Source organism: Brachypodium distachyon, chromosome 4 (genome assembly GCF_000005505.3).
Source record: "Brachypodium distachyon strain Bd21 chromosome 4, Brachypodium_distachyon_v3.0, whole genome shotgun sequence".
NCBI lineage: Eukaryota > Viridiplantae > Streptophyta > Magnoliopsida > Poales > Poaceae > Brachypodium > Brachypodium distachyon.
Window position 1 is genome coordinate 27,851,994 of NC_016134.3, and position 12,119 is coordinate 27,864,112.

Below are 12,119 nucleotides of genomic sequence, written 5' to 3' on the forward strand. Positions count from 1 at the left end.
CGTTGCAACGGACAAATAAGAAGAATGATGAAAGGATTAATGTGTAATCACTATTTATCACATAAAAAGTCATCGCTCTTATGTACATGTACACATTCCAATTCCTTGAGACAAGCTGGGAGAAAAACAAATAATACAATCAACATGAACAATCTAGGTATATGGATCTAACTTCGTAGGGCATGACCTGTTGCATGCTTGAAACTGCAATTTCCTCGACTTTTTGCTCGAATATAACTTGTTCGTGATGAGCGGGTTCCTGTAAAATCTTGGAAATGCTCTGCAATATACTGAGAAATCAAACTTTTATGCATATTAAAAAAATCAAATATGAGACTACACCAAAAAATGATATCAAAGCAAAAGCTAGCCTGCTGTCTTTCTAGCTTCAATGCTTAAAGGTACATGCACTCCCTTGAAACCTGCATCAGGGCTCTAGACCAAGGAACTCATATTCCAGCATGCTTGGCTACAATAAGCAAGTTGTAATAGCCACGGGTAACTATTTTCATGTTTTAATATACCTAATTTTTTGAACCAAATGCGCAGAGTTCTCGTGTTCAGAAGCTGCAGTATATTGCAGAGCTTGAGAGAGGTCCAACAACTACATGTGAGATCGTATTAACACATGTTTTTTTATTTCTGCCCAGCAAATCACTTTTGGCTGATCTGATATCTCCAAAATCTTCAGATCTTCAGGGAATGCCATTTAGAACGTGCGTGGTTTTAATTTCTTAGTGTCAATGCAGGTAAAGATGAGATAAAATATCATAAATGAACACTATCTTATTGGCAAGCTGATTGGATCAGACCTGGCATGGAAGAATGCATTCACCGGACAGAGTTAGCTAAATTTGACACTTTCAAGCAGAGAGATGCACCAACCTTCATCGATGTCCTTGTCATTACTGGCTCAATAGCAAAAACTGGAATACACCAACAGCCTCACAAGCACATGTCTTATCTGAACCTCAACAAATATCTACAACTGCATTGTCAGGTCCAAGGTCTAGCTTACACTTACATCTATAAGTAGTTCAACAGGCAGATTCTCCAACAGATGACAAGGACACAATGCAAACACCAGCGAAAATAATAGTTTGGGATATAAGTTTGTGTTATACCTGATTTGTCACAAAGTCTTTCATCATCTCCACAAAATCCAAGCTAATCTCAATATGAAATATTATATCTTCATTCATGTTGTTTTCCTGCATTTACAAAGAAGGTTATTTCCGGGAAGCCTCACATAATCCATGCCAAGAAACAAATTATAAACTTAATAATCAACATCAGAGCTATGTCCCTGGTGTCAAAAATCGAACATATGGTTTGATAACTTCTCGTGATCGATGTGACACGAACAGAGCAGCAACGGTATTACCATAAAATGTTGTAGGTATGAAAAGGACATCAAAGTGATCAACAACCGGGCCCATTGAACAACCAACAGGCTCTGGAGCGCTGAAACATATTGACAGAAGCATAATGATATTTTCTAGAAGTTTTCAAAATTATTGGCCTTGCAGCTTGCATGAGTAAAGTAACTAAAACAAATGCAAACTGCATAAGGTAAAGGGTGGTTATGATATACTACCTAGTTCATTAAATACACTACAAATATTGCATTTACGAACAAAAATAAAGGATTATATATAAAGGGTGCTGGGAAGGTAGCATTCCTTCGAAAATAAATCACACGTGAAATGAGAGGGCTACATCGTACTTTCTAAGGAGGAACAAACCTCAGTTGCTGCATACATAGATTGTTGAGACTTAAATCCAACGAAGTCATAGCAAAACCCATCAAACTGCATGAATAAGTCAGCAATCATATGATGCATGGAAACTAAAGCCATTTTTAACGGAAATCAAACGATCTGAACTCACACACAACCATTTTTAACAGTTGGCATTGAAAGGCAAGTTCTTCATAAAAATTGAATACCCTTGATATGCAGAAAAATGGTTTTGTTATACTATAATCTATTAAATTCAATAAAAAATTCAATTGTATAAATGTATTCAAGAAGAGACTATTGGCCCGAATATGATTCTGTAAGATGCAATAAAATAGCAAGTCATGTGACAACAACAGATTGGAGCATGCATACCATCGTATCAGGAAGCAAAGTACAGTCTAAAGAGATAAAAAAAATGTGGCGGAATAATTTTCTTTTGATCAGCAAGCTTAATTACCATATGAACTTAAAATGCTATGAGGGAGAATCACATTAAAGGTGATCAGTTTAGTTCAAAATCTTGAGGGAACAACTTTTAATAAAAACTTGATCAAATCTACTAAAATTGTCCATCAAATTCGAGCACAATTTATGTACAGTACACTAATACCAAATGAATAAACCTCAAATCCTTCTATGGTGTCCCTAAGGGTAAAAATTTGGACAAAACATAAATACTTGGTGATATTGTCCCTAAGAGTAGAACAATTTATGTGATATTGTGGTATGGTTTTATCACCGTTCACATGAAGCATCACTGTACAAAATAAAAATAAAAATGGAGTATCAAAGCTTGGATTTAACCATCCTACATATACAGAAGAATAGAAAATTAACACTCTCTAATATGCAATGCATATTGACTTGAAGAACTTACACGCCATATACAATATTTTCTCTGCATACATGCATTGTACATACATCCGTTCCGCTGTTAAAAAACATGATAGAAAATGATAGAAAATGTATTATTAGTAAGAGGCTCAGAGGAAAAATAAACTGAAAATTCAGATTACCCACAGGTTTGTGATAATAAAATCGTGGTGATATCTCCAATGCGGACATGGTTCAACCTTGCTATTCTCTATCTACACGACATCCCAGAAGCAGAAAAAACAGTCAGGTACTGCCGCTGTTGTCAAAGAAACCTTCAATCATTGCCGAGCCTACTCGCAGAAATCACAGGTTTACCTAATCCACCGATTGGCGGCCCGCGGCACTGGTATTGGCCGGAGTTCCCGCGGCGGGCGGTCCCTGACACGGACCATGGAGGCGGCTGATCCGGTCTCCGTGGCGGCTGGCGCAGGAGAGGAGAACGGCGGAGGCGGCCTTGGCGGGCGGAGGTGGCGGCCGCGGCGCGCAGGCTAAGGAGATTCGGGCGTTTGAGGTGCGTGAGAAAAGCTTTAGGTAGAGGTAATCACGGCAGGTGTAGGCGATCGGTATGATCTGGTGCAGGTAGAGGTAATCCCGGGACATTGTTCCGTGATAGCGGCCCGCAGAAATTCATTGATCGATGGATTTGTTGGGCGGCAATCCCAGTTTTTATTTTGGGCATGTGTGGTAGATAATTGCGGATTGATTGATTGGGTGGCAACGCGGGGTGGGAGGCAACGGACGGACGGTCGGACGGACGAACGTATGTACCAAACTCGAAATTAAATACTAGTAAAGATTTGTGTCATACTGTTGCGTGCACATGTCCCCCACCTATTTAACATAGTTAAATGTTGAAAACAAATAGTTGTGGCTTCAAAATGTGAAGTGTGGTGGATTAAGATGTGACCGAACTTATTTGATCGTCAACGGCGAGCTCGGCTCGTGTCCACCCTGGGAGTCAAGGTTTAGGAACGCCGATTATTTAAAGTTCGTGAGCCATCTGATCGTCCTCCGTGATCGCTGACCTCTCGTCCAATGCAAGATTGATCTCTATCCTTATGGAGGACTCGAAGAATACCCATACGTCCAAGCGGTCCAGATGTGGATCCATTACGCTCTAGCATGCCAGGTTCAGGTCCTCAATGTCACTGACGACTGTGGCCAGCAAAGATTGCTACTGAATGTGCCTTCCATCTCCCGGCACTTGACGACCTTACATCTTAAGAGTGTTAAGTTACAATGCTCTATGGATTTCACGAGCTGTCCAGAGATAGAGAACCTGGAGATGCAATTTTGCAGCATTTATGCGCCCAAGATGGCATCCAAATCACTAAAGCGTTTGTGCCTTGACAATTGTCGTTTCATGAATGAATTCCGCACTCGGATTTCTGTCCCCAGTCTTATTTCACCGCGACTAGATGACTGTGGCTACAGGACTCCTTTGCTTGAAAGTACACCATTACTAGAAACTGCATTTATTAGGCTGGACGATGAATGTGAGGATGAATGTGATTGTAGCTCCAACCTGATTTGTGGTCAACAAAGTTGTCACGGTTGTTATGGTTTTGGCGGTGATCAGTGTGTGCTTCTCAATGGTTTGTCCAATGCCACCAATTTGGAGATGATAGCTATACCTGAAAAGGTACACGACATACTGCCCTCTTTACTTACTGCTATCACTACTTGCATTATTATATGCTATCAACTATCTTTCCTGTAGCATTTCAGTCCATTGATTGATAGACATCCATAAACACATATGTTCACAAATTGTTTATTTCATTACCTACCACAGTTTGGTACTTCCTTTGTCATCGAATGTGGACCAACTGTCATGATATAGTTGGTGTGATGAATATGCTATGTTATCATTCTTACTACGCCATTATATGTCTGGAACATCTCAACCTGCAACTTGGAAATGTATCATTGAACTATACATGTTAGTTCTGCTGCAGTATTGAAAAAAACTTAACTTATATAACCAATATGTGGTAGTCTGCTTAAGAGCAGGCTGGCATGGCAGTTCCACATAGCCATGCTGAATGACTAGTTCTGTCAGCTAACAAGAAGCATGATGTTTGACGTGACACTTCCTTCTTGAGCTCGTGGAGAAGCAAGAAGATGGACCATGTCCACCTCCCACCAAATCAAGGAACGATGGCAGAAATACATCTATCGCCGATTGGAAAAGTAGGACACTTCGTTAAGTTGTTAGTGGAGGTGCTGCTTGTCAAATAATCTATTGGCGCTCAATAATTTTATAGGTTCAGCCTTAAGGTGTGGAAGTGACATTTGCCCACAGCGGAAGGTGTGTGGCAGTGTAGCAAATGTACATTGTAGACTTCTATGCAACAGAGTACACTGACAAATGAAAGCAACATAAGGTTACTGAAAGTTTGAAGCGAGGAACAGCGACGGCAAAAACAACTGAACAACACAAGTGGTGGTAACTTTTCTACACCCCCCAGGCTGGGGCTTCCTCCTTGGCACAAATGTGGTTGTGCGCCTTGGTTTGGACCATTTGTTCACCTACGTGCTGCCACCAAGCCACGGACCATCTAGCATGCAACCTCCCCTTCTCTCTTGTCACCGCCAGTAGGTGCACATATTGTTTCCGTTGCCAGTGCCATGTCCTTGACATAGGAATGAAAGACAGAAGTAACTATGGCAGTTGCCTATACTGGTGAATCACAAGGAGATAAGGCGAGGTAGTTTGATGTTTCAGTTAAAAAAATCGTAACAAATGGTCTTGATTCCACAAAATGAAATAATTCAGAGGCGTAAGGTGTGTTTTCCCCTTTCTTAATTACATTATACATTATAGTAGTATGTATAAAATATTTACCCAAAGGTCCTACTTACCGTGATTATTTCATCTTATAACCTGAAAATCTAGAGTTTGGCAATTTTTCCAGTTTATCTTCAGAAGGGATGTGGCATGGTGCCCCACATTTTGCAAGTTGAAGACTCTATTACTCAATGATTGGTGTGTGGCTTTTGACCTACATTCACTAGTTCGTGTTCTCAAATGCTCACCAGTTCTTGAGAAACTCACTCTTCAGCTTCTTAATGACAGGGTATGCGTTCTGCATGTATTTGCAGCTGTACTATTAAAGTTATAATGTTCGTCAATCTTACTAAGATGTTCTGTATCTTACAGGACGTTGTAAGCACAGTGGGAGTCGAAGGACACCATGATCCAGAACTATCATCTCTATGAGAAGGTTCACAAGGCTTGGAATATCTTGAGGACATGTGGCATAGTTCCAGAGAAAATCTGCATCAAAACTTGACAGTCAAGCTTGAACAAAAAGTTAACTATTGTCATTCTTCATGATTGGTATGTTTCTGCAGTGTGCAGTCCCCTATTCCTACTTGTTCTAATTCGAAGGAACCGTGTTCTAACATTTGTATTCTATAGCGTCTGTTGTAAGCACACATCAGCTAGACTGTGACACCCTTTTCATTACCCTTTAGTATAATGTAATTGCAAACTGGCTGACTGCAGAATGGCTGTTTTGTTTCACCAAAACTTATTTATACGTAGCCACACGGTGCCTATAAAGCTTTACCCATCCACGGCAAATCATCTGGCCGGGTTGTATATCCTAATAACCTTTTTACTGATTAAATCATTGATGAAAATAGTTGATCTTCTCATCTTCAAATCTACTTTAGCTCTGGTGTTGTAGTCCAATATGCTCAGGTTTCCATGTCTGTAAGAACCTATTGGTATGCATTTTTTTCTGTTGTAGTATGAACCCTAATGGATGATAGAATGCAGTCCTTCTAACCAGTCCATCAACGAGACGTTGGCTCTCTTATTATCTTTCTGGATACTTTCCTGTCTATGTTTTACTTTTGGAGTTTTGGTCGCAGCCCGTGATCAGTTTGCTGAGCAAGTCCTGTCCATATATATCAATGAGAATCTCAGAACAAAACTTGCTTTTCCTTTTTCATGCTTGTGCAGGCTTGAGATTTGGGAAGAATCCACGGTAGATGCTTCCGTCTAATGCGGAGATGCCACCATGCCTTCAGTTACTGATGGCGACTAAGCCATGCCTTTGGTTCGCATTGTTGCCTTAAGATTCTGTCTGTCTAAAGAACCTGAATGGCGGTGTGTTGAGCATTATCAGTACCTCTACTCTGGCTTTCGTATCCTTCTTTGATTATTACTGAAATTTAGGCTAAGTTTGCTGTTCGACACAACTGAGAACAACAATTGCTTTGATTTCAGTCAAGTGATAGTCGGATGGAAAATGTAACCATGACCCTATGTCAGTTCCATTTAATGGGATTAATGGACCTTAGAACTGTTAACAATAAGTAATTAGATATTGTTCTGCGTTATATATGTTGCAACTGAAGGCTCAGTTTGCTGTGTCTCTGTTGGGAAAAAAAACGAATTAAGTCCATGATTCGTTATGTTTCTATAATGTGTGGTCATATTTTTGCCAGAAACGGTTGAATCGGTACGTGGAACGACGGGGATTAATTTTCCGGTGTCGATTAGATTTGGAAAGAATTCGAAGAGACTGCGAGGGTTCATGGCTTCGCTGTGTCCATTCTTGATGAAGAACAGAGGAGAAAGCTGGTTTTAAATAGCACGCTATTTCCTCGCTATAGCGTCACTATGGCATATCTGAAGAGTGAAGACCCGGCGCTACGTTTAAGCAATTTTTCTCGCTATGATGTTATTCTCGCTATTAGCACGCTAAATGGCGCTAAACGCATTTGCTATAGCGTCGCTAAATAATTTAACGTCCAAAATCCAAATAGTATCATGCCGGCCTAAAGACTAGGGTCAAGATCTCTCGTCTCAGTCTCTCATACCTAAACGGCTCCACCATGAGGATGGAGACGGCAGATCCTACAGCTCGTGACTGGCAGCGGGGGCGACGACTCCTTTCTTCAGCTCGCAACAAGCCGCCTTTCTTCTAGCTCGTCACCAACGACGACATCTCTAGTGGTTCAATTATGCTTCAAATTTATGTTTATGTCATTGACTTGGTCTTGTAAATGATTGGAGAACTTTCTAATACGTTGTTGTGCTAAAATCTTTAATTTTGGTTATATTTGACTTTTATTTTTCTGCAAAACGTCATTTGAAATAGAGCGCGTTATACAGCGTCTGTAGCATCTGGAGGAGACCAGCGGTAAATGTCACAGCGCGCTATTTGAAACCATGAAACACGACGGCGCACGCAAGAATGGGCGAGGGAATAAGTCCAAGGTGAAAAGATCTTATTCCGCCTTCTGAAGGCAGAGCCGATGGAGGTTCGAGGAAGAGAATGCCGAGGATCTTCCTGTGCTGCTAGCGGCTTGCACATGAATGTTCTGTAAAGAAATAATCCTCATTAATCAAGGTCTTATTTGCCTGGGATTTGATTTCTTTCGTGAAGCACACGACCTCCAGAATAGATGCGATCATGCATTCATGCGAGTTAATGGAGGAAAGACAGGCAGCTATTGCATCGAGAGTGAGACAACAGCTACGGGGAGGGCTTGCTCTGCAAACACGGTGGGATCTCTCGTCCTCCGGCGCCACCCGCAGCTTCCGGCCTGCTCATAGCTGATGCTAGGTGGCATGATCCTCCGATCGTCAATCTTTTCACCTGGCTCTTTAGCTGAGCTTGATCTTCTCATATCGTGCCCTGCAGGTCCGGTGCCGGCTAACTGTTCGACGGAATGGCTGAGAGGACCGGAAACGAGGAATCAAAGGAAACATCTGAGGATCACATCAGCGCGCTCCCCGATGATCTCCTGCTGGATGTGCTGTCCTTGTTGACGGCGGACGAGGCCGTCCGGACGTGCGTGCTCGCCCGCGGTGGCGTGACCTCTGGATGCGCCTGCCCAGCTTGCGCCTTGTTGTAGAAAAGCCGTTTGCAGAGGCACCAACATTCAGGAGCACCGAGCGTTTCAACATCTTCGTGAACCGTCTCATCGAGCTCCGTGAGCCGTTGCCCCTCGTCGACTGCGAGATCGATCTTTGTCATGACGATACCGATGAGCTAAGCAGTGAGACATTCCCATATCCATATGTCATCCAATGGATCCAGTATGCTTTAGCAAGTCATGCTCGGTTGCTTCGAGTCATTGTCGACGAAGACTATTTTGACCAACAACTACGGCTCAATGTGCCTCTCGTCTCCCAGCACTTGATGACCTTACATCTTAACAGTGTTGACTTGCTCTGCTCCATGGATTTCTCGAGCTGTCCGGTGTTAGAGGATCTAAAGGTTTCCAACTGCGAGATTCACGCGCACGCGGTATCATCCAGATCACTCAAGCGTATGTGTTTCGACGGTTGCTGCTTCCCTACTGATTACCGCACTTTGTTATCTACACCAAGCCTTAATTCGTTGCAGCTTTATGATTGTGATGGCATGACTCCTTTGACTGAAAGCATGCCATTGCTAGAAACAGCATTTGTCAGGCTTGCATTTTCTTCCGATTGCTGTCCTACTCCAAAAACCTTGCAGTAGGGAATTGTGGTGATGAAAGCTGTGTTGGTTGTTTTGGTTACCCTGTCGGTGGTAATCAGAGTGTGCTTCTCAATGGTTTGTTCAACGCTATCAATTTGGTCTTGATAGCTAGACCTGAAGAGGTAAGCTTGCTATTTGTCATTTGGTAGCAATTAATTACTTCCATCTCTACTTGACATTTGTCACACGCGTTATTTCAATTTTAGTATGCATTTTTGAGCATGGATGCATATTCAACTTAAACAAGTTGCATATTTCAATTATGAAAGTTTGTGCCTTCGTCCTTGTTCACTGTGGACAGACCTTACCACTATAGTGACGTTTGTGATGATTGTGATATACTATTCACCATTTATACTTTTTGAACTTCTGAGGTCCAGCTAATCCAAAATGCAATTTTTTTTTCCTGCGGGAGGAGATATATCCAACCTGATGCAGAGAAGAGTTACAATTAGTTGATCACCTGACCAATTTCCTCCGGGTAGTTCCTTAGCCATCATGCAGTATGGGTAGAGGTAAACCCTTGGGTAGCAATTAAGTTGATGGCTTAGTAGAATGTTCTGATCACAAGTGTCATTCATAAACCTTAGTATCTCTCGCCCTCCAAGAAGTTCATGGATTCAACGGATCCGAGTCACAAAGCGTGATCTGTCTATGCAAGACTGAGCGTGAGCTTTTAAATTTCTTTAGGACTTAAGCTTGAGCCTGTATGCCTGATATACGTGGAATGCTTAGATGCAGAGAAACTTAGAAGAGAAAAACTATTAGATGGGTACCAACCTGATGACCTATCTTCTCTCTCGGTCTCTCCTTCTCTTCCTTTGTTGTTTACAGAGGAATGTTTCGAGCTTGCAAGGTAATAGCAAAGAGGAAGATGAACTCTACGCCTACGCCGCCCCCATTACCGTGCCTTGATCCTCTGGATAGTTCTGCCGTGGGGAAACAGCCTTGCTTAAGTAGTTGGCTCTCCTTGTGTTGCCAGCTGCTGGACCCAGTCCTGGCCGGCATACCTGCTCTTGGGCCCTTCGTGCGCGAGGCAGCCTTCCCGAGCGCACACTCTCTTCCATGTTGTTGACGTGTGGGTCCACCTTGTCAGGGATGTTGACATAATTTAGCCTGGCCAGGGTAGGGTGTCAGGGAGGGTAATGGCTGCACTGCCACCTATGTTTTGCTTTACCTTTTTAGAATTTGTAATCTCCAGGACGGTCCCTATTAATTTAAATTATTTAATCTTGTAATCTGCAAAACTAGAGTTTGAGTATTTTCTGACTCACCGGCTCACCCATAATTTTTCCAGTATATCTTCAGAAGGGATTTGGCATCATGCCCCGTGTTTAGCAAATTAAAGACTCTTGTACTCAATGGGTGGGTTGCGATTATTGATCTTGATGCACTAGCTTCAGTTCTCCAACACTCGCCAGTTCTTGAAATACTCACCCTAGAGCTCAAAGACAATGAGGTTTGTGTTCTATATGTACAATGCTAATATATATTTAAAGGTATGTTTAATTGATTTCACAGAAGTACTTTGTGTCCACTAGGACCTCGTAAGCGTGATAGGACCTGAAGAAAACTATGATCCAAGAGAACAACCATTTGCATGCACACACCTTAAGGTAGTCAACATTGAATGTGAACAGGACAATGAGATGGTTCGCAAAATTTTGAAGTTCTTGACTACATGTGGCATACTCGCTGAGCAAATTAGCGTCAAGAAGATCTTAGGGTTGTGGTTAAATTGTAAGTTAACTGTTTGCCATTCTTCATGCTTCATATGTCTGCAATTTCCCTGAGTTATTCTATTTCCGGAAGAAAGAACCATGTTCTAACTTCTACATTCTAAGATGTCTGCTGTAATTAACATCAACTATATAGGGTGTACGGCACCCTTTACGAATCCATACATATAGAAAGTCCATTATCCTTGAGTATAGATGGATTAATTACTGGTCAAAAATATAACTGTTCTCATCTTCACATGCAGTTTATTTCTCCCATTTCTTTTACTCGGAATCTCTAATTGTTGTGCTTTTGTCAGTTGTAGTAATTTGGTCTTCAGACCCTTGCTAGATATTAAAAAATGTATCACTTGTCATTCATCCAGTAAGGATATAATGACCATAATTCTTTCTAGATAATGGTGCCTCATTATTTTGCTCTTCTCAACAGGGTTTCATGCTGCCATCCCCCCCTGGCCCCCTACTGACCAAGCCTGAAACACACTTGATGCTTGGCTGTGAACATGCAATCAGAATTTTTGGCTTAACTCTGGGTTAGAAACTTTTGTCAAGATGCATGTTAAATACTACCAATATTTCATAATGCAAGCTGAAATTTCTGGTATCGACTAAACTTATTGTGACTTCTCATGTTCTTGAAGCTTCACTTTTGAGAGGTTTCCGAAGGAGCTGGTTTCATCTACGCCAGCGAGATGTCAAACCTTCAACCACTGATGGCGACTAAGATGTGTGCCTGGTCATGATATTGTTCCAAACCTCGTCTGGAGTCAGTGTCAATTATCTCTCTGTTTGGTTTTCAAACTTTCCTTTATTAGTTTTTCCGATAAACTCTGCAAACTAGTATCCCTTTTGCCGAACGAACGGCCAGGATACTGTAGCCGGTCAGAACGCTGTCATGGGTTCAATGATTTATGTTGCCACTTCTGGAGATTATCCAAGAAAAATCTAATCTACAATCCCAAAGGCTAGGAAGTGCGGCTGCACTTTTTCATTGAAGCGAGCGCACGCTCCACGCACCGTCCGAACGAGCGAACCGCCCGACCAGGCTGGCTTCCCTCCATCGAACCGCCTGCCCTGACCAGGTTCGTTTTCTCTCCCCCCGTAGGCGTGGGCCCCACCCCCCCGAGACACAAGTTTGAATCTCGGGGAACGAGCCGTTTCTCTCATCCCATTTTCTCTCTTCTCTCTTCTCTGCCTCGCCCTCTATCCCCAACCCCCACGCAAATCTCGCGTTCTACCTCCCATTTTCTTCGCGATTTCGCGTCCAGCAACCG

At 42.3% G+C, this 12,119-nt stretch overlaps 2 long non-coding RNA genes across 2 annotated transcripts; both read left to right on the forward strand.

The window, feature by feature from the left end:
- Positions 1 to 5,587: 5,587 nt before the first annotated feature.
- Positions 5,588 to 6,820, forward strand: LOC112268799. The gene is made up of 3 exons (XR_002960277.1): positions 5,588 to 5,698; positions 5,782 to 5,961; positions 6,592 to 6,820. It is a non-coding gene; the product is annotated as an uncharacterized LOC112268799 (long non-coding RNA).
- A 1,034-nt stretch (positions 6,821 to 7,854) lies between these two features.
- LOC112268798 lies at positions 7,855 to 11,712 on the forward strand. Its single transcript, XR_002960276.1, has 6 exons — positions 7,855 to 8,203; positions 8,282 to 9,228; positions 10,404 to 10,565; positions 10,648 to 10,846; positions 11,276 to 11,378; positions 11,487 to 11,712. It is a non-coding gene; the product is annotated as an uncharacterized LOC112268798 (long non-coding RNA).
- Positions 11,713 to 12,119: the final 407 nt, after the last annotated feature.